Genomic DNA, 24,547 nt, shown 5'->3' with positions numbered 1-24,547 from the left:
AAGAGCGGACGGTGATAAGGAGCACTTGACCTCGGAGTATGAGACTGAGCTTTGTTCTGATAGCCTGGGTTGGGTGGGTGGGAAGATCCATTGCCACCTTTACTCATCTGCTCGTAGGGCTGACGGAACGGAGGAGGAGGAGGCAACCAGAACTTCTGTTGCTTAGCTGCCACTTGAGTTGAAGAAGAAGATGATTGAACTGCATCCCTGGCTCTCTTCTTAGATGCATCACACTTAATCTGAGCGGCTTCTTGCTTTAGTGCCATGTTGTAGAATTCATCATACTTAGTCGGCTCAAGAAGCATGATAGCTAATTGCAGATCTTCTCTGAGGCCACCTCTGAATTGATAAATCATACTCTTTTCATCAGGGACGTCTTGTTTAGCAAAGCGAGCGAGTCTCTGAAACAGGATATTGTATTGATACACAGACATGCTGCCTTGCTTGAGATTGCGGAACTCCTCACGCTTACTCTCAGCAACACTTTGTGGAATGTGATGAGCTTTGATGTCTCGGCGGAAATCATCCCAGGTAATCACACGACCTCCTCTGGAATCTTTGTATTGTTGATACCACTCAGCATCTTGATCCTCTAGTTGAAACGAATCAAACTTGACAAAGTCCTCAGGCCTGACATTGCTACACTCAAAATGTTTGCAGATATCCTCGAGCCAGTCGTCGGCATCTGTGGCCTAGACACAGTTGGTGAAGGACTTTGGCTGGTTTGCGAGGAACTGATTAAGGGTAGCAAACTGAGGTTGATTGTCGCCTTGGCCTTGATTTCCTTGGTTGCCTTGCCCTTGGTTGCGCTCTTGCAAGAGTTGCAAAAGCATCTGAGTGTTGGCGTTGGTGGCTGCCATGACAGCTTGCCATGCCTCCGGAGGTGGAGGTGGTGGCGGAGGGTTCGGATTCTGACGCGTTGGAGGAGCCATCCTAAAGAGGTTGACATCCGTTAGCATCTTGAAAGACATATATTCAAGCTGAATCAATGGATCGAAATTGCAATATATAGCCTTAACATTCGAACAAGAATGAACGGATGAATTCCAAAGTAAATCATCACACTTCCATTAAGTTGAGAAGCCACTTAGATAAGGTAGATGAATAAAGCAACAAGGTACGGATATGAACAAATAAGTGGTAAGGATTACCCAATCACAAACCAAATATCCGCGGGAAGAAATACTAGAGCTACTTGAATTCCCACCTATAAAACTCCCGAAACTTTATGGTTATGCAATCAGGTGTTGGGGATACAGGGGAAGCATAATATCTCACCCAAAACTAGCAAATCCTACATCCACCTGCATCCATCCTTCAACACATAACCAAGAAACCTTCGGAAATCATTTACCTCAACCTTCGAAAAGCATCCGTTATACGAGTTATGGCAATACTCCCGAACTCCCGCCCCAGTACTGGGTGGCGTCGAGGTTATCTCACCAACAACTGCATAAAAGAGATTTTTGATGTCGGCGAACTCAGGTATTCCAGAACTGCAACGATAAAATTGTGACGACAACACCTCGAAGCTCAACTCCCCGGGACACTGCCACAACGCGATGATGTCCGGCGGCGCGAGAAGAGGGAGAGCTAGGGTTTGGACCCGAAAAAATTCGAAGGGGATCACATATTTATAGCTAGGAGGAGGTAGGAGTGTCCAAATGAGGTGTAGTTTTCGCCCACGCGATCGTGATCCGACGGCGGAGGACATGGAAGGGGTTTGGATGGGTTTTGGGCCATTTTGGAGGGGTGTTGGGCTGCAACACACACGAGGCCTTTGCGGTTCCCCGGTTAACCGTTGGAGCATCAAACGAACTCCAAATGGCACGAAATTTGACAGGCGGTCTACCAGTGGTGTAGCAAGGCCACTTGGCAAATCTCGCTCCATTTCGAGAACGTATAACACCCGCTCATGAAAAGAGACAAAAGGGGTACGCCGGTGCACGTGGGAGTGTCGGATTGCAAAACGGACAACGGGGAAAATGCTCGGATGCATGAGACGAACACGTATGCAAATGAGATGCACATGATGACATGATACGAAATGCATGACATGAACAAAATGCAAAACGAAGACAAAACCCAACCACGAAGGGAATCTCATAACTTAAAGCCAAAAAAGGCAAGAGTTGGAGTTACAAATATGGTAAGTTACATCCGGGGTGTTACACATAACCACAAGCAAATTAAATCAATCATAGCTATTCATCAACCACCGATAGGACAATGAAAATCTACTCAGACATCATAGGATGGCAACACATCATTGGATAATAATATGAAGAATAAAGCACCATGTTCAAGTAGAGGGTACAGCGGGTTGCGGGAGAGTGGACCGCTGTAGATAGATGGGGGAAGGTGATGGAGATGTTGGTGAAGATGATGGAGGTGTAGGTGTAGATCGCGGTGATGATGATGGCCCCAGGCGGCGTTCCGGCGCCACCGGAAGCGAGGGGGAGAGAGCCCCCCTCCTTCTTATTCTTCCTTGACCTTCTCCCTAGATGGGAGAAGGGTTTCCCCTCTGGTCCATGGTCTCCATGGCATGGGAGGGGCGAGAGCCCCTCCGAGATTGGATCTGTCTCTCTGTCTCTCTCTGTTTCTGCGTTCTCGGATTCTGCCCTTTCACCGTTTCATATATTCCCGGAGATCCGTAACTCCGATTGGGCTGAAATTTTAACACGATCTCTATCCGGATATTAGCTTTCTTGCGGCGAAAGAAGGGCACCAACCGCCTTACGGGGTGGCCATGAGGGTCAGGGGCGCGCCTGCTGATACGTCTCCGTCGTATCTATAATTTTTGATTGTTCCATGCCAATATTATTCAACTTTCATATACTTTTTGGCAACTTTTTATACTATTTTTGGGACTAACATATTGACCAGTGCCCAGTGCCAGTTCCTGTTTGTTGCATGTTTTATGTTTCGCAGAATATCCATATCAAACGGAATCCAAACGGGATAAAAATGGACGGAGCTTATTTTTGGAATATTTGGAAAATTCCGGAAGAAAAATCCACGCGAGACGGTGCCCGAGGTGGCCACGAGGCAGGGGGGCGCCCCTGCCCCCCTGGGCGCGCCCCTGACCCTCGTGGGCCACCCGTAAGGCGGTTGATGCCCTTCTTCGGCCGCAAGAAAACTAATTTTTGGTAAAAAAATCACGGCGAAGGTTCCAGTCCACTCGGAGTTACGGATCTCCATATATATACGAAACGGTGAAAGGGCAGCAGAACAGAACTCAGAAATAGAGAGAGACAGATCCAATCTCGGAGGGGCTCTCGCCCCTCCCACGCCATGGAGGCCAAGGACCAGAGGGGAAACCCTTCTCCCATCTTGGGAGGAGGTCAAGGAAGAAGAAGACGAAGGGGCCCTCTCTCCCCTTCTCTTCCGGTGGCGCCGGAACGCCGCCGTGGCCATCATCATCACCGCAATCTTCACCAACAACTTCACCGCCATCATCACCAACTCTTCCCCCCTCTATGCAGCAGTGTAACCTCTCTCTTACCCGCTGTAAATCTCTACTTAAACATGGTGCTCAATGCTATATATTATTTCCCAATGATGTATGGCTATCCTATGATGTTTGAGTAGATCCGTTTTGTCGTATGGGCTATTTGATGATCAAGATTGGTTTGAGTTGCATGTTTTATTATTGGTGCTGTCCTATGGTGCTCTCCGTGTCGCGCAAGCGTGAGGGATCCCCTCTGTAGGGTGTTGCAATACGTTCATGATTCGCTTCTAGTGGGTTGCGTGAGTGACTGAATCACAAACCCGAGTAAGTAGGTTGTTTGCGTATGGGATAAAGGGGACTTGATGCTTTAATGCTATGGTTGGGTTTTACCTTAATGATCTTTAGTAGTTGCGGATGCTTGCTAGAGTTCCAATCATAAGTGCATATGATCCAAGTAGATAAAGTATGTTAGCTTATGCCTCTCCCTCAAATAAAATTGCAATAGTGATTACCGGTCTAGTTATCGATTGCCTAGGGACAAATAACTTTCTCGTGACAACAAGCTCTTTACTAAAACTAATTTAATTGTGTCTTCATCTAAACAGCACCTAGCTTTTATTTACTCGCTCTTTATTATCTTGAAAACCTATCCAAAAACACCTACAAAGTATTTCTAGTTTTGATACTTGTTCTAGGTAAAGCGAACGTCAAGCGTGCGTAGAGTTGTATCGGTGGTCGATAGAACTTGAGGGAATATTTGTTCTACCTTTAGCTCCTCGTTGGGTTCGACACTCTTACTTATCGAAAGAGGCTAAAATCGATCCCCTATACTTGTGGGTTATCAAGACCTTTTTCTGGCGCCGTTGCCGGGGAGCAATAGCGTGGGGTGAATATTCTCGTGTGTGCTTGTTTGCTTGATCACTAAGTAATTTTTATTTGCTGTTCTTAGTTGTTCTTTATCTTTAGTTATGGATATGGAACACGAAATACCAAAAAAATTAGGTGTACTTGCTACTCATGGAGATGAGGAACCTCCTAAAACCCTCGATGCTCGTTATGTGACAGATATTATGTACTACTTTGATAATCCAGAGAAAACCCCATTCAATTTGGTAATGGGAGTAACGTTGGATCAACGTGAATACTTTAGGGATTATCGCTTGACACAAAAAGGGAAACTATTATGGGATCAAATTTATATATTGAAGTGGTATGCTCGGCAAGTATGCTTGAGTTATGATTATACTTGTTGCTCTAAGATGAAGGCTCCACACCTTCCCTTTTCATGCAAATTTAATGATAATAAAACCTTAGCTTCTTATGCTAATGGTATATATGATTACTATGATGTGGAACAAATAGAAGAATTTGTTGCTTTTATGGGTGCTTATGAAATTGAATCTATGTTTAAAGAGTTTGAAGATTTTGATGATTCGGTTTATAGACCTGAAAATTTAGCTATCCTTAAATATTGTTATGGGAATTATGAATACAATTCCGATATTAATGCACTTATTGAGAAAGTCTCCGCTGTCCAAGAAGAGACTAATATTTTGCAGGAATCTGTGGAAGAAGAAGTTGATGAAACTGTGAGCTCATTGGATGAAAAAGATGAGGAGGAGAGCGAAGAACAAAAGGAGCAAGAGCGGATTGATCACCCGTGCCCACCTTCTAATGAGAGTAACTCTTCAACTCATACATTGTTTAATTCCCCTTCGTGCTTACCGAAGGATGATTGCTATGATGACTGTTATGATCCCTTTGATTCTTTTGAAATATCCCTTTTTGATGATGCCTGCTATGCTTGTGGCCGAGATGCCAATATGAATTATTCTTATGGAGATGAACTTGCTATAGTTCCTTATGTTAAACATGAAATTGTTGCTATTGCACCCACGCATGATAGTCCTATTATCTTTTTGAATTCTCCCGAATACACTATATCGGAGAAGTTTGCGCTTATTAAGGATTATATTGATGGGTTGCGTTTTACTACCACACATGATGATTTTGATAGATATAATATGCATGTGCTTGCTGCTCCTACTTGCAATTATTATGAGAGAGGAACTACATCTCCGCCTCTTTATGTTTCCAATATGATAGAATTGCAAGAAACTGCTTATACTATGCATTGGCCTTTACTTTGCGTGCATGAATTGTTCTTTTATGACATGCCGATGCATAGGAAGAGAGTTAGACTTCATCATTACATGATATATGTTACTTTGTGCTCACTACTAAATTACAAATCATTGTTAATTAAAATTGGCTTTGATATACCTTGGGATCCGGGTGGATTCACTACTTGAGCACTATATGCCTAGCTTAATGGCTTTAAAGAAAGCGCTGCCAGGGAGACAACCCGGAAGTTTTAGAGAGTCATTTATTTCTGTTGAGTGCTTTCATATAGTTTAAAAACAAAAAAATAAAGAGGGGAACCTAAAACCTTTTCAAAAAGGAAAGTGAAAGTGAGAAAGACAAGCATTGTTGAAGTGGGAGCTAGCCTTGAACTCTGTTCATGCTCACGGAAACTTTGTGAATCTTGATTACAGAAACTTTTCAACAAAAATAATTATCCCCTTGTACAATTCCATTGTATTATAAAAATAATGTGCCAAGGTTTGCCTTTAGGATGGGTACAATGCTTGTTGGTTTGTGCGGTGCAGGACAGAAACTTTGGCACTAGTGCGCGATTTTACATTTTTTACTGGAACGTCAAATGGTTCTGATTCTTTTTGCGCTCTCTTTCTATACAATTTTTTTATTTTTCCTAATTTTGGAAGAATTTTTCAAGTATCAGAAGTATGGTGAATGTTCAGATTATTACAGACTGTTCTGTTTTAGACAGATTCTGTTTTTTGATGCATAGTTTGCTTGTTTTGATTAAACTATCGATTTATATCAGTGGATTAAGCCATGAAAAAGTTATAATACAGTAGACACAATGCAAAAACAAAATATGAATTGGTTTGCAATAGTACTTAGAGTAGTGATTTGCTTTATTATACTAACGGATCTTACCGAGTTTTCTGTTGAAGTTTTGTGTGGATGAAGTGTTCGATGATCGAGAAGGTCTCGATGTGAGAAGAAGGAAGAGAGGCAAGAGCTCAAGCTTGAGAATGCCCAAGGCACCCCAAGTAAATATTTAAGGAGACTCAAGCATCTAAGCTTGGGGATGCCCCGGAAGGCATCCTCTCTTTCTTCAACAAGTATCGGTATGTTTTCGGATTCGTTTCGTTCATGCGATATGTGCAAATCTTGGAGCGTCTTTTGAATTTAGTTTTCATTTTTCTTTTATGCACCATGCTGGTATGAGATGGTCCTTGGTTGATTTATAGAATGCTCTTTGCACTTCACTTATATCTTTTGAGTATGGCTTTATAGAATGCTTCATGTGCTTCACTTATATCATTTGAAGCTTGGATTGCCTGTTTCTCTTTACATAGACAACCGCCATTTGTAGAATGCTCTTTTGCTTCACTTATATTTGTTAGAGCGTGGGCATATCTTTTGTAGAAAGAATTAAACTCTCGTTCTTCACTTATATCTTTTTAGAGAGATGACAGGAACTAGTCATTCACATGGTTAGTCATAAAACCCTACATAAAACTTGTAGATCACTGAATATGATATGTTTGATTCCTTGCAATAGTTTTGCGATATAAAGGTGGTGATATTAGAGTCGTGCTAGTTGAGTAATTGTGAAATTGATAAATACTTGTGTTGAGGTTTGCAAATCCCGTAGCATGCACGTATGGTGAACCGTTATGTAACGAAGTTGGAGCATGAGGTGTTTATTGATTGTCTTCCTTATGAGTGGCGGTCGGGGACGAGCGATGGTCTTTTCCTACCAATCTATCCCCCTAGGAGCATGCGCGTAGTACTTTGTTTCGATGGCTAATAGATTTTCGCAATAAGTATGTGAGTTCTTTATGACTAATGTTGAGTCCATGGATTATACGCACTCTCACCTTTCCATCATTGCTAGCCTCTTTGGTACCATGCATTGCCCTTTCTCACCTCGAGAGTTGGTGCAAACTTCGCCGGTGCATCCAAACCCCGTGATATGATACGCTCTGTCACACATAAGCCTTATTATATCTTCCTCAAAACAGCCACCATACCTACCTATCATGGCATTTCCATAGCCATTCCGAGATATATTGCCATGCAACTTCCATCATCATCATATACATGACTCGAGCATTCATTGTCATATTGCTTTGCATGATCGTAAGATAGCTAGCATGATGTTTTCATGGCTTGTCCGTTTTTTGATGTCATTGCTATGCTAGATCATTGCACATCCTGGTACACTGCCAGAGGCATTCATATAGAGTCATATCTTTGTTCTAGACATTGAGTTGTAATGTTGAGTTGTAAGTAAATAAAAGTGTGATGATCATCATTATTAGAACATTGTCCCATGTGAGGTTATCAAAATAAAAGAGGACAAAGAAGCCCAAATAAAAAAAGAGGCCAAAGAAGCCCACCAAAAAAGAGAAAAAAATAAAAAAATGAGAGAAAAGAGAGAAGGGACAATGTTACTATCCTTTTACCACACTTGTGCTTCAGAGTAGCACCATGTTCTTCATAGAGAGAGTATCCTATGCTTTCACTTTCATATACTAGTGGGAATTTTCATTATAGAACTTGGCTTGTATATTCCGATGATGGGCTTCCTCAAACGCCCGAGGTCTTCATGAGCAAGCAAGTTGGATGCACACCCACTTAGTTTCCAGTTTGAGCTTTCATACACTTATAGCTCTTAGTGCATCCGTTGCATGGTAATCCCTACTCACTCACATTGATATCTATTGATGGGCATCTCCATAGCCCGTTGATACGCCTAGTTGATGTGAGACTATCTTCTCCTTTTTGTCTTCTCCACACAACCTCCACCATCATATTCTATTCCACCTATAGTGCTATGTCCATGGCTCACGCTCATGTATTGTGTGAAAGTTGAAAAGGTTTGAGAACGTCAAAAGTATGAAACAATTGCTTGGTTTGTCATCGGGGTTGTGCATGATTTGAATATTTTGTGTGGTGAAGATGGAGCATAGCCAGACTTATGATTTTGTAGGGATAACTTTCTTTGGCCATGTTGTTTTGAAAAGACATGATTGCTTTATTAGTAGGCTGGAAGTATTATTGTTCTTATGTCAAAGGATAGACTATTGCTTTGAATCACTCGTGTCTTAATATTCATGCCATGATTAGACATATGATCAAGATTATGCTAGGTAGCATTCCACATTATCCTTTTTATCATTTACCTACTAGAGGACGAGCAGGAATTAAGCTTGGGGATGCTGATACGTTTCCGTCGTATCTATAATTTTTGATTGTTCCATGCCAATATTATTCAACTTTCATCTACTTTTTGGCAACTTTTTATACTATTTTTGGGACTAACATATTGATCCAGTGCCCAGTGCCAGTTCCTGTTTGTTGCATGTTTTATGTTTCGTAGAATATCCATATCAAACGGAATCGAAACGGGATAAAAACGGACGGAGCTTATTTTTGGAATATTTGGAAAATTCCGGAAGAAAAATCCACGCGAGACGGTGCCCGAGGTGGCCACGAGGCAGGGGGGCGCCCCTGACCCTCGCGGGCCACCCGTAAGGCGGTTGATGCCCTTCTTCGGCCGCAAGAAAGCTAACTTTTGGTAAGAAATCACGGCGAAGGTTTCAGTCCAATCGGAGTTACGGATCTCCATATATATACGAAACGGTGAAAGGGCAGCAGAACAGAACGCAGAAACAGAGAGAGACAGAGAGACAGATCCAATCTCGCAGGGGCTCTCGCCCCTCCCACGCCATGGAGGCCAAGGACCAGAGGGGAAACCCTTCTCCCATCTAGGGAGGAGGTCAATGAAGAAGAAGACGAAGGGGCCCCCTCTCCCCTTCTCTTCCGGTGGCGCCGGAACGCCGTCGTGGCCATCATCATCACCGCAATCTTCACCAACAACTTCACCGCCATCATCACCAACTCTTCCCCCCTCTATGCAGCGGTGTACCTCTCTCTTACCCGCTGTAATCTCTACTTAAACATGGTGCTCAATGCTATATATTATTTCCCAATGATGTATGGCTATCCTATGATGTTTGAGTAGATCCGTTTTGTTGTATGGGCTATTTGATGATCAAGATTGGTTTGAGTTGCATGTTTTATTATTGGTGCTGTCCTATGGGGCTCTCCGTGTCGCGCAAGCGTGAGGGATCCCCGCTGTAGGGTGTTGCAATACGTTCATGATTCGCTTCTAGTGGGTTGCGTGAGTGACTGAAACACAAACCCGAGTAAGTAGGTTGTTTGCGTATGGGATAAAGGGGACTTGATGCTTTAATGCTATGGTTGGGTTTTACCTTAATGATCTTTAGTAGTTGCGGATGCTTGCTAGAGTTCCGATCATAAGTGCATATGATCCAAGTAGAGAAAGTATGTTAGCTTATGCCTCTCCCTCAAATAAAATTGCAATAGTGATTACCGGTCTAGTTATCGATTGCCTAGGGACAAATAACTTTCTCGTGACAACAAGCTCTTTACTAAAACTAATTTAGTTGTGTCTTCATCTAAACAGCACCTAGATTTTATTTACTCGCTCTTTATTATCTTGCAAACCTATCCAAAAACACCTACAAAGTACTTCTAGCATACTTGTTCTAGGTAAAGCGAACGTCAAGCGTGCGTAGAGTTGTATCGGTGGTCGATAGAACTTGAGGGAATATTTGTTCTACCTTTAGCTCCTCGTTGGGTTCGACACTCTTACTTATCAAAAGAGGCTACAATTGATCCCCTATACTTGTGGGTTATCACCTGCCCCCCTGGGGCGCGCCCCCCTGCCTCGTGGGCCCCTCGAGCATCGTCTCGCGTTGATTTCACTTCCCAAAATTCACATATATTCCAAAAAAATCTCCGTCAGTTTTTATCCCGTTTGGACACCGTTTGTTATGGATTTTCTGCGAAACAAAAAACATGCAACAAACAGGAACTGGCACTGGGCACTGGATCAATATGTTAGTCCCAAAAATAGTATAAAAAGTTGCCAAAAGTATATGAAAGTTGTATAATATTGGCATGGAACAATCCAAAATTATAGATACGACGGAGACGTATCAGCATCCCCAAGCTTAATTCTTGCTTGTCCTCGAGTAGGTAAATGATAAAAAAATATAATTTTTGATGTGGAATGCTACCTAGTATAATCTTGATCATGTAATCTAATCATGGCATGAATATTAAGACATGAGTGATTCAAAGCAATAGTCTATCATTTGACATTAAGACAATAATACTTCAAGCATACTAACCAAGCAATTATGTCTTATCAAAATAACATAGCCAAAGAAAGCTCATCCCTACAAAATCATATAGTCTGGCTATGCTCCATCTTCACCACACAAAGCATTCAAATCATGCACAACCCTGATGACAAGCCGAGCAATTGGTTCATACTTTTTAACGCGCTTCAGCCTTTTTAACCCTCACGCAATACATGAGCGCAAGCCATGGACATAGCACTATGGGTGGAATAGAATATGATGGTGGAGGTTTGTGTGAGAAGACAAAAAAGGAGAAAGTCTCACATTGACGCGGCTAATCAACGGGCTATGGAGATGCCCATCAATTGATGTCAATGCGAGGAGTAGGGATTGTCATGCAATGGATGCACTAAGAGCTATAAGTGTATGAAAGCTCAAACTGGAAACTAAGTGGGTGTGCATCCAACTTGCTTGCTCATGAAGACCTCGGGCATTTGAGGAAGCCCATCATCGGAATATACAAGCCAAGTTCTATAATGAAAATTCCCACTAGCATATGAAAGCGATAACTCAAGAGACTCTCTATATGAAGAACATGGTGCTACTCTGAAGCACAAGTGTGGTAAAAGGATAGTAACATTGTCCCTTCTCTCTTTTTCTCTCATTTTTTTTTTGGGCCTTCCCCTTTTTTTGGCCTTTCTCTTTTTTTCTTTTTTTTTCTTTTTTTTCGTCCGGAGTCTCATCCCGACTTGTGGGGGAATCATAGTCTCCATCATCCTTTCCTCACTGGGACAATTCTCTAATAATGATGATCATCACACTTTTATTTACTTACAACTCAATATTACAACTCGATGCTAGAACAAAGGTATGACTCTATATGAATGCCTCCGGCGGTGTACCGGGATGTGCAATGATCTAGCGTAGCAATGACATCAAAAAACGGACAAGCCATGAAAATATAATGCTAGCTATCTTACGATCATGCAAAGCAATATGACAATAAATGCTCAAGTCATGTATATGATGATGACGGAAGTTGCATGGCAATATATCTCAGAATGGCTATGGAAATGCCATGATAGGTAGGTATGGTGGCTGTTTTGAGGAAGATATAAGGAGGTTTATGTGTGATAGAGCGTATCGTATCACGGGGTTTGGAAGCACCGGCGAAGTTTGCACCAACTCTCGAGGTGAGAAAGGGCAATGCACGATACCGAAGAGGCTAGCAATGATGAAAGGGTGAGAGTGCGCATAATCCATGGACTCACATTAGTCATAAAGAACTCATATACTTATTGCAAAAGTTTATTAGCCCTCGAAGCAAAGTACTACTACGCAGGGGATAGATTGGTAGGAAAAGACCATCGCTCGTCCCCGACCGCCACTCATAAGGAAGACAATCAATAAATACCTCATGCTCCAACTTCGTTACATAACGGTTCACCATATGTGCATGCTACGAGACTTGCAAACCTCAACACAAGTATTTCTCAATTTCACAATTACTCAACTAGCACGACTCTAATATCACCACCTTTATATCGCAAAACTATTGCAAGGAATCAAACATATCATATTCAGTGATCTACAAGTTTTATGTAGGATTTTATGACTAACCATGTGAATGACCAATTCCTGTCATCTCTCTAAATAGATATAAGTGAAGCAAGAGAGTTTAATTCTTTCTACAAAAGATATGCCCACGCTCTAACAAATATAAGTGAAGCAAAAGAGCATTCTACAAATGGGGGTTTTCTATGTGAAGAGAAACAGGCAATCCGAACTTCAAATGATATAAGCGAAGCACATGAAGCATTCTATAAAGCCATACTCAAAAGATATAAGTGAAGTGCAATGAGCATTCTATAAATCAACCAAGGACTATCTCATACCAGCATGGTGCATAAAAGAAAAGTGAAAACTAAATGCAAAAGACGCTCCAAGATTGCACATATCGCATGAACGAAACGAATCCGAAAACATACCGATACTTGTTGAAGAAAGATGGGATGCCTTCCGGGGCCTCCCCAAGCTTAGACGCTTGATTCTCCTTGAATATTTACTTGGGGTGCCTCGGGCATCCCCAAGCTTGATCTCTTGCCTCTCTTCCTTCTTCTCACATCGAGACCTCCTCGATCTTCGAAAACTTCATCCACACAAAACTCAACAGAAAGCTCGGTAAGATCCGTTAGTATAATAAAGCAAATCACTACTCTAAGTACTGTTGCAAACCAATTCATATTTTGTTTTTTCATTGTAGCTACTGTAATATAACTTTTCCATGGCTTAATCCACTGATATAAATTGATAGTTTCATCAAAACAAGCAAACTATGCATCAAAAACAGAATCTGTCTAAAACAGAACAGTCTGTAATAATCTGAACATTCACCATACCTATGGTACTCCAAACATTCTACCAAAATTAGGAAAAATAAACAATTTGTATATAAAGACAGTGCAAAAAGTTTCAGAACCATTTGACGTTCCAGAAAAAAATGTAAAATCGCGCGCTACAGCCAAAGTTTCTGTCCTGCACCGTACAAACCAACAAGCATCTAAAACAACCTAAAGGCAAACCTTGGCACATTATTTTTATAATACAATGGAATTGTACAAGGGGATAATTATTTTTGTTGAAAAGTTTCTGTAATCAAGATTCACAAAGTTTCCGTGAGTATGAACAAAGTTCAAGGAGCTCCCCCACTTCAACCATGCTTGTCTCTCTCACTTTCACTTTCCTTTTTGAAAAAGTTTTGGGTTCCCCTCTTTATTTTATTTTTTCTTTTTAAACTTTATAAAAGCACACAACAGAAATAAATGACTCTCTAAAACTTCCGGGTTGTCTCCCTGGCAGCACTTTCTTTAAAGCCATTAAGCTAGGCATATAGTGCTCAAGTAATGGATCCACCCGGATCCCAAGGTATATCAAATCCAATTTTAATTAACAATGATTTGTAATTTAGTAGTGAGCACAAGATAACATATATCATGTAATGACGAAGTCTAACTCTCTTCCTATGCATCGGCATGTCATAAAAGAACAATTCATGCACACAAAGTAAAGGCCAATGCATAATATAAACAGTTTCTTGCAATTTTTTCGTGTTGGAAACATAAAGAGGCGGAGATGTAGTTCCTCTCTCATAATAATTGCAAGTAGGGGCAGCAAGCACATGCATATTATATCTATGAAAATCATCATGTGTAATAGTAAAACGCAACCCATCAATTGTTGGGGAACGTAGCAATAATTCAAAATTTTCCTACGTGTCACCAAGATCAATCTAGGAGATGCTAGCAACGAGAGAGAGGGAGTGCATCTTCATACCCTTGAAGATCGCTAAGCGGAAGCGTTACAAGAACGCGGTTGATGGAGTCGTACTCGCAGCGATTCAAATTGCGGAAGATCCGATCTAGCGCCGAACGGACGGCGCCTCCGCGTTCAACACACGTACAGCCCGGGGACGTCTCCTCCTTCTTGATCCAGCAAGGGGAGAGGAGAAGTTGAGGGAGAACTCCAGCAGCACGACGGCGTGGTGGCAATGGAGCTCGTGGTTCTCCGGCAGAGCTTCGTTAAGCACTACGGAGGAGGAGGAGGAGGTGTATGAGGAGGGAGGGATGCGCCAGGGAAGAGGTGCGGCTGCCCTCCCACCCCTCCACTATATATAGGGGCAAGGGGAGAGGGGGAGGCTCCCTAGGGTTTCCCCTAGGGGGCGGCGGCCAAGCAGATTGGATCTCCCTAGGGAAAATCCTAGGGAGACTTGCCCCCCAAGCCAAGCAGGTGGAGGCTTGCCTCCCAAGCCAGGTGGAGGCGCCCCACCTCCCCAAGTAACGTGGGAAAGGGTGTGGGGGGCGCACCACCCCTTAGTGGGCTGGTTTGCCCCTTCCCCTTTGGCCCATGAGGCCCTCCAACACTTGCCGGGGCTCCCGAAACACCTTTCGGTCATGCTGGCCATAGCCTGGTACCCCCGGAACACTTCCGGACTCCAATACCCTTCGTCCAATATATCGATCTTCACCGCCGGACCATTCCGGAACTCCTCGTGATGTCCGGGATCTCATCCGGGACTCCGAACAACCTTCGGTAACCACATACTATTTCCCATAACAACTCTAGCGTCACCGAACCTTAAGTGTGTAGACCCTACGGGTTCGGGAACCATGCAGACATGACCGAGACACCTCTCCGGCCAATAACCAATAGCGGGATCTGGATACCCATATTGGCTCCCACATGTTCCACGATGATCTCATCGGATGAACCACGATGTCGGGGATTCAATCAATCCCGTATACAATTCCCTTTGTCTATCGGTATGTTACTTGCCCGAGATTCGATCGTCGGTATCCCAATACCTCGTTCAATCTTGTTACTGGCAAGTCTCTTTACTCGTTCCATAACGCATGATCCCGTGGCTAACTCCTTGGTCACATTGAGCTCATTATGATGATGCATTACCGAGTGGGCCCAGAGATACCTCTTTGTCATACGGAGTGACAAATCCCAGTCTCGATTCGTGCCAACCCAACAGACACTTTCGGAGATACCTGTAGTGCACCTTTATAGCCACCCAGTTACGTTGTGACGTTTGGTACACCCAAAGCATTCCTACGGTATCCGGGAGTTGCACAATCTCATGGTCTAAGGAAATGATACTTGACATTAGAAAAGCTCTTAGCAAACGAACTACACGATCTTGTGCTATGCTTAGGATTGGGTCTTGTCCATCACATCATTCTCCTAATGATGTGATCCCGTTATCAATGACATCCAATGTCCATGGTCAGGAAACCATAACCATCTATTGATGAAGGAGCTAGTCAACTAGAGGCTTACTAGGGACACGTTGTGGTCTATGTATTCACACATGTATTACGGTTTCCAGTTAATACAATTATAGCATGAACAATAGACAATTATCATTAACAAGGAAATACAATAATAACCATTTTATTATTGCCTCTAGGGCATATTTCCAACATCAATATAATCCTTAATAAGGGTAAACTTCTCCGATATAGTGTAGTTGGGAGAATTCAAAAAGATAATAGGACTATCATGCGTGGGTGCAATAGCAACAATTTCATGTTTAACATAAGGAACTATAGCAAGTTCATCTCCATAAGCATAATTCATATTGGCATCTTGGCCATAAGCATAGCAAACATCATCAAAAAGGGATATTTCAGGAGAATCAACGGGATCATAACAGTCATCATAGCAATCATCCTTCGGTAAGCACGAAGGGAAATTAAACAATGTATGAGTTGAAGAGTTACTCTCATTAGAAGGTGGGCACGGGTGATCAATCCGCTCTTCCTCCTTTTGTTCTTCGCTCTCCTCCTCATCTTTTTCATCCAATGAGCTCACAATGTCATTAATTTCTTCTTCCATAGACTCCTGCAAAATATTAGTCTCTTCTTGGACAGCGGAGACTTTCTCAATAAACGCATCAATATCGGCATTGTATTCATAATTCTCATAGCAATATTTAAGGATAGCTAAATTTTCAGGTCTATAAACTGAATCATCAAAATTTTCACACTCTTTAAACAAAGATTCAATTTCATAAGCACCCATAAAAGCAACAAATTCTTCTATTTGTTCCACATCATAGTAATCATATATACCATTAGCATAAGAAGCCAAGGTTTTATCATCATTAAATTTGCATGAAAAGGGAAGGTGTGGAGCCTTCATCCTAGAGCAACAAGTATAGTCATATCTCAAGCATAGTTCCCGAGCATACCAATGCAACATATGAATTTGATCCCATAATAGTTTCCCTTTTTGAGTCAAGCGATAATCCCTAAAGTATTCACGCTGATCCAACGTGTCTCCCATTACATAATTGAATGGGGTTTTCTCAGGATTATCAAAGTAGTACATAATATTTTTCACATAACCAGCATCGAGGGTTTTAGGAGGTTCCCCATCTCCATGAGTAACAGGTACACCTATTTTTTTGGTATTTCGTGCTCCATATCCATAACTAAAGATAGAGAACAACTTAGAACAGCAAATAAAAATTACTTAGTGATAAAGCAAACAAGCACACACGATAATATTCACCCCACGCTATGTCTCCCCGGCAACGGCGCCAGAAAAAGGTCTTGATAACCCACAAGTATAGGGGATCAATTGTAGCCTCTTTCGATAAGTAAGAGTGTCGAACCCAACGAGGAGCTAAAGGTAGAACAAATATTCCCTCAAGTTCTATCGACCACCGATACAACTCTACGCACGCTTATCGTTCGCTTTACCTAGAATAAGTATGAAACTAGAAGTACTTTGTTGGTGTTTTTGGATAGGTTTGCAAGAATATAAAGTGCACGTAAATAAAAAGTAGGTGCTGTTTAGGTAAGGAAGCAATAAAGTAAATATAGCGAGTGTGGAAAAGTGGTGGTAGGCGTTGCGAAATTGTCCCTAAGCAATTGACTACTTTACTTGACCGATAGCAAGTTTTATGTGGGAGAGGCCACTGCTAGCATGTCATCCCTGACTTGGAATTCTATGCACTTATGATTGGAACTATTAGCAAGCATCCGCAACTACTAACGTTCATTAAGGTAAAACCCAACCATAGCATTAAGATATATTGGTCCCTCTTCAATCCCGTATGCATCAATTTCTATGCTAGGTTGAAGTTTCTGTCACTCTTGCCCTCCAATACATAGTCCTATCAACATACAACTAACCCTATGGTGTGATCCACGCGCGCGCTCATATGATGGGCACCAAAGGACAGCAACATAACCACAAGAAAATTAAATCAATCATAGCAATTCATCAACCACTGATAGGACAATGAAAATCTACTCAGACATCATAGGATGGCAACACATCATTGGATAATAATATGAAGCATAAAGCACCATGTTCAAGTAGAGGGTACAGCGGGTTGTGGGAGAGTGGACCGCCGTAGATAGATGGGGGAAGGTGATGGAGATGTTGGTGAAGATGATGGAGGTGTTGGTGTAGATCGGGGTGATGATGATGGCCCCCGGCGGCGTTCCGGCGCCACCGGGAGCGAGGGGGAGAGAGCCCCCCTCCTTCTTCTTCTTCCTTGACCTTCTCCCTAGATGGGAGAAGGGTTTCCCCTCTGGTCCATGGTCTCCATGGCGTGGGAGGGGCGAGAGCCCCTCCGAGATTGGATCTGTCTCTCTGTCTCTCTCTGTTTCTGCGTTCTCGGATTCTGCCCTTTCACCGTTCCTTATATTCCCGGAGATCTGTAACTCCGATTGGGCTGAAATTTTAACACGCCTCTATCCGGATATTAGCTTTCTTGCGGCGAAAGAAGGGCACCAACTGCCTTACAGGGTGGCCACGAGGGTCAGGGGCACCCCCTGCCTCGTGGGCCCCTCGAGCATCGTCTCGCGTTGATTTCACTTCCCAAAATTCACATATATTCCAAAAAAAATCTCCATCAGTTTTTATCCCGTTTGGACACCGCTTGATATGGATTTTCTATGAAACAAAAAACATGCAACAAACAGGAACTGGCACTGGGCACTGGATCAATATATTAGTCCCAAAAATAGTAGAAAAAGTTGCCAAAAGTATATGAAAGTTGTATAATATTGGCATGGAACAATCAAAAATTATAGATACGACGGAGACGTATCAACGCACAGGGCACCATCTAGATTTATGAGACGACAATGAATTTTTTTGGAAGTCATGTTGAATGGGGCATCGGGCCTGGATCACTTACAAACATGGACTAAGGCCGGGGGATACACCAACGACATACCTATTCACTATCGTTTCTGACATCTTGCAATAACTACCACCTATGTCCGGGTTTATTAGCCCCCCTCAAATGTAACATCCCAATTTTCAATTTGGATGTTATTCATTAGGTCATCATATGCATCCATAATTTGTGCACTTTGAATTTTTTTTATTTGGACTTTTGATCCTAGAAACCTTAAGCAACTCAAGGACCAATTGAGAGAGTTGGAGGTTTTCGCAAAAATCCATTTTTGAATTTTTCAAAATTGGCAAATTGGATCAAAGTGATTTTTTATTCGAAATTATTTTTCCAATTATTTCAAATAAATGAAATAATGAGAGAAGATCATATGACTCTTCAAAACAGCTAGGAAAATATGGGAAATTTAATTTTGAATAAAAATATATTTATTTGATTTTTATTTGGAATTTTATTCGGTTGCATTTTATTAAATTGGGGAAAAGTTCCATTTTTAGAAATTGCATTTAGTCCAGAAAAATGTTCACATTGTCCCAAATATTAGGAGGGCGTGGCGAAAATTGTTTCTGGAATTTTAGAAAATTTTATTTATTCTATTCGGATTTTTCTTCGCGGCGCTATTAAAAAAACTTCTTCGGACCGACTGGGACAAAGCCCAGCCGGCCCAGGCCGCCGCCACCGACCCCGAGCCGGAGTCCGGCCACCGCCCGTGTCCGAGCGGGACATCGCCCGACGCCCCCTTCCCCAAGCCGCCTCGCCCCCTTGGCATTTAAAAGGCGAGGCCCAACCGCCCTCTCTCCTCACAACCGCCGCCGTCTCAAGCCGTGCCGCGGCCGCCGTAGAACGCCGCCGCCGCCGCCTCTCGCCGCCGCCGCGCCACCCCGCCTCTCGCCCGCATCGCCCCGCAGCCGCCGTCGCCGCCCACAGCCCTCGCCGGAGCCGCCGCCACCGCCAACCATCACCGCCGCCGTCGGTTTTTCTCGCCGATCCCCGAACCGGTATAAGCCGCCGACCCCGATCCGGGTTTTTTTTCGTTTTCGTTTTTTTAAACCCCGTTTATTAATTAGTTTAGTTTATTTAGCGAACGTTCATCCGTTAGTCCTCAGTGGCGAACGGTTTTCGTTCGTTAGGTTTCTGTAGCGAACGTTCGTTCCTTAGACTTTTATTTTTCTGTTTATTTTCGGCCAGGGACCTATCCATAATTATTTTCTTTGCAGTTTAGTCCCTGATCTTTAACAGATCACAACTTTTTGCTCGTTTATCCAAATCCAACGAAACCAACGCCAAATTCTTCGTTATGATCCCCTCTGTTCAGATAATCAACTCAATCATGTTTTTGAAAGTTTAAAATTTGGTTTCAATCAGATTTGAAGTTGAACTTCTTTTGTTCGTAACTTGAGTTTCGTATCTCTGATTTGATTGATTCTTTTTGCAAATCGAAGTGCTTCACTTGAATCTTCTGTTTATATCTTTTTATTTGGTTTTACCTTTGCCTCTTATGCTTGAGTGCTTATGTATGCTATTGTTTGTCCATGATAGATTTTCCGGAGTGCGAAGCTTGCTACTACGAATCTCTAGGGTTTTCCGATCGTCAGCAAGGCAAATTACACTTTGACCATATCCCTTTATTACCAAGTTTTTATGCATTAGTTTCAACCCTCAAACAATGCATGAGTAGGATTGGGAACATGTAGTTGTTTTTAAGTAGTTGATGAGGTAGGAACCTAATACCTTTTATCACCCCGGGAATATACGTTATGCTCATATTCCTTAGCCATGCTCGTAGACGGGGATTGGTATGTGTGATTCATGAAAGTTGCGAGAGTAATACATAAGGGAAACTTAAGGTGGCTACTTTAATACACATCTGTGTGGATTGGTTGCGGGCACCTGGGGAACCCAGTGTTGTCCTAGGATATCCCGGAGTGCCTGTGTGATCATCCTATGGAATGCCACCCAGGCTCGAAGGGATCATAATATTGGTCATGCTAGAAACTTCCGTGTGCAGCCACAAGCCATTATGGGCTCTGTCATAGTTGAGTAAGTTGTGTGACCTCTTTCAGTGGTAGGCTAGCAGATGTAGGGGAAAGTAGGTGGTACTGTCTACCCAGAGTAAAGAGTTAATGTTTCAGAAAGACTATGTATCGATCTTCCGATCATGGATATGGTCGAGTCTTGTGGGGAAAAGTGTGCAAACCTCTGCAGAGTGTATAAACTAATCATGATTAGCCGTGTCCCCGGTTATGGACATCTTGAGTGTTGGGGAACGTAGTAATTTCAAAAAAATTCTACGCACACGCAAGATCATGGTGATGCATAGCAACGAGAGGGGAGAGTGTTGCCCACGTACCCTCGTAGACCGAAAGCGGAAGCGTTAACACAACGCGGTTGATGTAGTCGTACGTCTTCACGATCCGACCGATCAAGTACCGAACGCACGGCACCTCCGAGTTCAGCACACGTTCAGCTCGATGACGTCCCTCGAACTCCGATCCAGCCGAGTGTTGAGGGAGAGTTTCGTCAGCACGACGGCGTGGTGACGATGATGATGTTCTACTGACGCAGGGCTTCGCCTAAGCACCGCAACGATATTATCGAGGTGTAATATGGTGGAAGGGGGGCACCGCACACGGCTAAGAGATCAATGATCAATTGTGTGTTTAGAGGTGCCCCCCTGCCCCCGTATATAAAGGAGCAAGGGGGGTTCGGCCGGCCAAGGGGAGAGGCGCGCCAGGAGGAGTCCTACTCCTACCGGGAGTAGGACTCCCCCCTTTTTCCATGTTGGACTAGGAAAGAGAGGGGGAAGAGGTGGAGGGGAGGAAGGAAAGGGGGGCGTCGCCCCCTTCTCCTTGTCCTATTCGGACTGGGGGGGAGGGGCGTGCGGCCCTGCCCTGGCCTCCTCTCCTCTCTTCCACCTAGGCCCACTAAGGCCCATTAAGTTACCGGGGGGTTCCGGTAACCTCCCGGTACTCCGGAAAAATCCCGATTTCACCCGGAACACTTCCGATGTCCAAACATAGGCTTCCAATATATCAATCTTTATGTCTCGACCATTTCGAGACTCCTCGTCATGTCCGTGATCACATCCAGGACTCCGAACAACCTTCGGTACATCAAAACATATAAACTCATAATATAACTGTCATCGTAACGTTAAGCGTGCGGACCCTACGGGTTCGAGAACTATGTAGACATGACCGAGACACCTCTCCGGTCAATAACCAATAGTGGAACCTGGATGCTCATATTGGTTCCCACATATTCTACGAAGATCTTTATCGGTCAGACCGCATAACAACATACGTTGTTCCCTTTGTCATCGGTATGTTACTTGCCCGAGATTCGATCGTCGGTATCTCGATACCTAGTTCAATCTCGTTACCGGCAAGTCTCTTTACTCGTTCCGTAATACATCATCCCGCAACTAACTCATTAGTCACAATGCTTGCAAGGCTTATAGTGATGTGTATTACTGAGTGGGCCCAGAGATACCTCTTCGACAATCGGAGTGACAAATCCTAATCTCGAAATACGCCAACCCAACAAGTACCTTTGGAGACACCTGTAGAGCACCTTTATAATCACCCAGTTATGTTGTGACGTTTGGTAGCACACAAAGTGTTCCTACGGTAAACGGGAGTTGCATAATCTCATAGCCATAGGAACATGTATAAGTCATGAAGAAAGCAATAGCAACATACTAAACGATCGAGTGCTAAGCTAACGGAATGGGTCAAGTCAATCACATCATTCTCCTAATGATGTGATCCCGTTAATCAAATGACAACTCATGTCTATGGTTAGGAAACATAACCATCTTTGATCAACGAGCTAGTCAAGTAGAGGCATACTAGTGACACTCTGTTTGTCTATGTATTCACACATGTATTATGTTTCCGGTTAATACAATTCTAGCATGAATAATAAACATTTATCATGATATAAGGAAATAAATAATAACTTTATTATTGCCTCTAGGGCATATTTCCTTCAGTCTCCCACTTGCACTAGAGTCAATAATCTAGATTACACAGTAATGATTCTTACACCCATGGAGTCTTGGTGCTGATCATGTTTTGCTCGTGGAAGAGGCTTAGTCAACGGGTCTGCAACATTCAGATCCGTATGTATCTTGCAAATTTCTATGTCTCCCACCTGGACTGAATCCCGGATGGAATTGAAGCGTCTTTTGATGTGCTTGGTTCTCTTGTGAAATCTGGATTCCTTTGCCAAGGCAATTGCACCAGTATTGTCACAAAAGATTTTCATTGGTCCCGATGCACTAGGTATGACACCTAGATCGGATATGAACTCCTTCATCCAGACTCCTTCATTTGCTGCTTCCGAAGCAGCTATGTACTCCGCTTCACACGTAGATCCCGCCACGACACTCTGCTTAGAACTGCACCAACTGACAGCTCCACCGTTCAATGTAAACACGTATCCGGTTTGCGATTTAGAATCGTCCGGATCAGTGTCAAAGCTTGCATCAACGTAACCATTTACGATGAGCTCTTTGTCACCTCCATAAACGAGAAACATATCCTTAGTCCTTTTCAGGTATTTCAGGATGTTCTTGACCGCTGTCCAGTGATCCACTCCTGGATTACTTTGGTACCTCCCTGCTAAACTTATAGCAAGGCACACATCAGGTCTGGTACACAGCATTCCATACATGATAGAGCCTATGGCTGAAGCATAGGGAACATCTTTCATCTTCTCTCTATCTTCTGCAGTGGTCGGGCATTGAGTCTTACTCAATCTCACACCTTGTAGTACAGGCAAGAACCCTTTCTTTGCTTGATCCATTTTGAACTTCTTCAAAACTTTGTCAATGTATGTGCTTTGTGGAAGTCCAATTAAGCGTCTTGATCTATCTCTATAGATCTTGATGCCTAATATATATGTAGCTTCACCGAGGTCTTTCATTGAAAAACTCTTATTCAAGTATCGCTTTATGCTATCCAGAAATTCTATATCATTTCCAATTAGCAATATGTCATCCACATATAATATTAGAAATGCTACAGAGCTCCCACTCACTTTCTTGTAAATACAGGCTTCTCCAAAAGTCTGTATAAAACCAAATGCTTTGATCACACTATCAAAGCGTTTATTCCAACTCCGAGAGGCTTGCACCAGTCCATAAATGGATCGCTGGGGCTTGCACACTTTGTTAGCTCCCTTTGGATCGACAAAACCTTCCGGTTGCATCATATACAACTCTTCTTCCAGAAATCCATTCAGGAATGCATTTTTGACATCCATTTGCCAAATTTCATAATCATAAAATGCGGCAATTGCTAACATGATTCGGACAGACTTGAGCATCGCTACGGGTGAGAAGGTCTCATCGTAGTCAATCCCTTGAACTTGTCGAAAACCTTTCGCAACAAGTCGAGCTTTATAGACAGTAACATTACCGTCAGCGTCAGTCTTCTTCTTGAAGATCCATTTATTTTCAATGGCTTGCCGATCATTGGGCAAGTCAACCAAAGTCCATACTTTGTTCTCATACATGGATCCCATCTCGGATTTCATGGCCTCAAGCCATTTTGCGGAATCTGGGCTCACCATCGCTTCTTCATAGTTCGTAGGTTCGTCATGGTCTAGTAACATAACCTCCAGAACAGGATTACCGTACCACTCTGGTGCGGATCTTGATCTGGTTGACCTACGAGGTTCAGTAATAACTTGATCTGATGTTTCATGATCATTATCATTAACTTCCTCACTAATTGGTGTAGGTGTCGCAGAAACTGGTTTCTGTGATGATCTACTTTCCAATAAGGGAGCAGGTACAGTTACCTCATCAAGTTCTACTTTCCTCCCACTCACTTCTTTCGAGAGAAACTCCTTCTCCAGAAAATTTCCGAATTTAGCAACAAAATTTTTGCCTTCGGATCTGTGATAGAAGGTGTACCCAACAGTTTCCTTTGGGTATCCTATGAAGACACATTTCTCCGATTTGGGTTCGAGCTTATCAGGTTGAAGTTTTTTCACATAAGCATCGCAGCCCCAAACTTTAAGAAACGACAACTTTGGTTTCTTGCCAAACCACAGTTCATAAGGCGTCGTCTCAACAGATTTTGATGGTGCCCTATT

Source organism: Triticum aestivum, chromosome 1D, assembly GCF_018294505.1.
Source record: "Triticum aestivum cultivar Chinese Spring chromosome 1D, IWGSC CS RefSeq v2.1, whole genome shotgun sequence".
NCBI classification, from domain to species: domain Eukaryota; kingdom Viridiplantae; phylum Streptophyta; class Magnoliopsida; order Poales; family Poaceae; genus Triticum; species Triticum aestivum.
The sequence above is the reverse complement of the archived record's forward strand: the minus strand, read 5'-3'. Positions refer to the sequence as shown.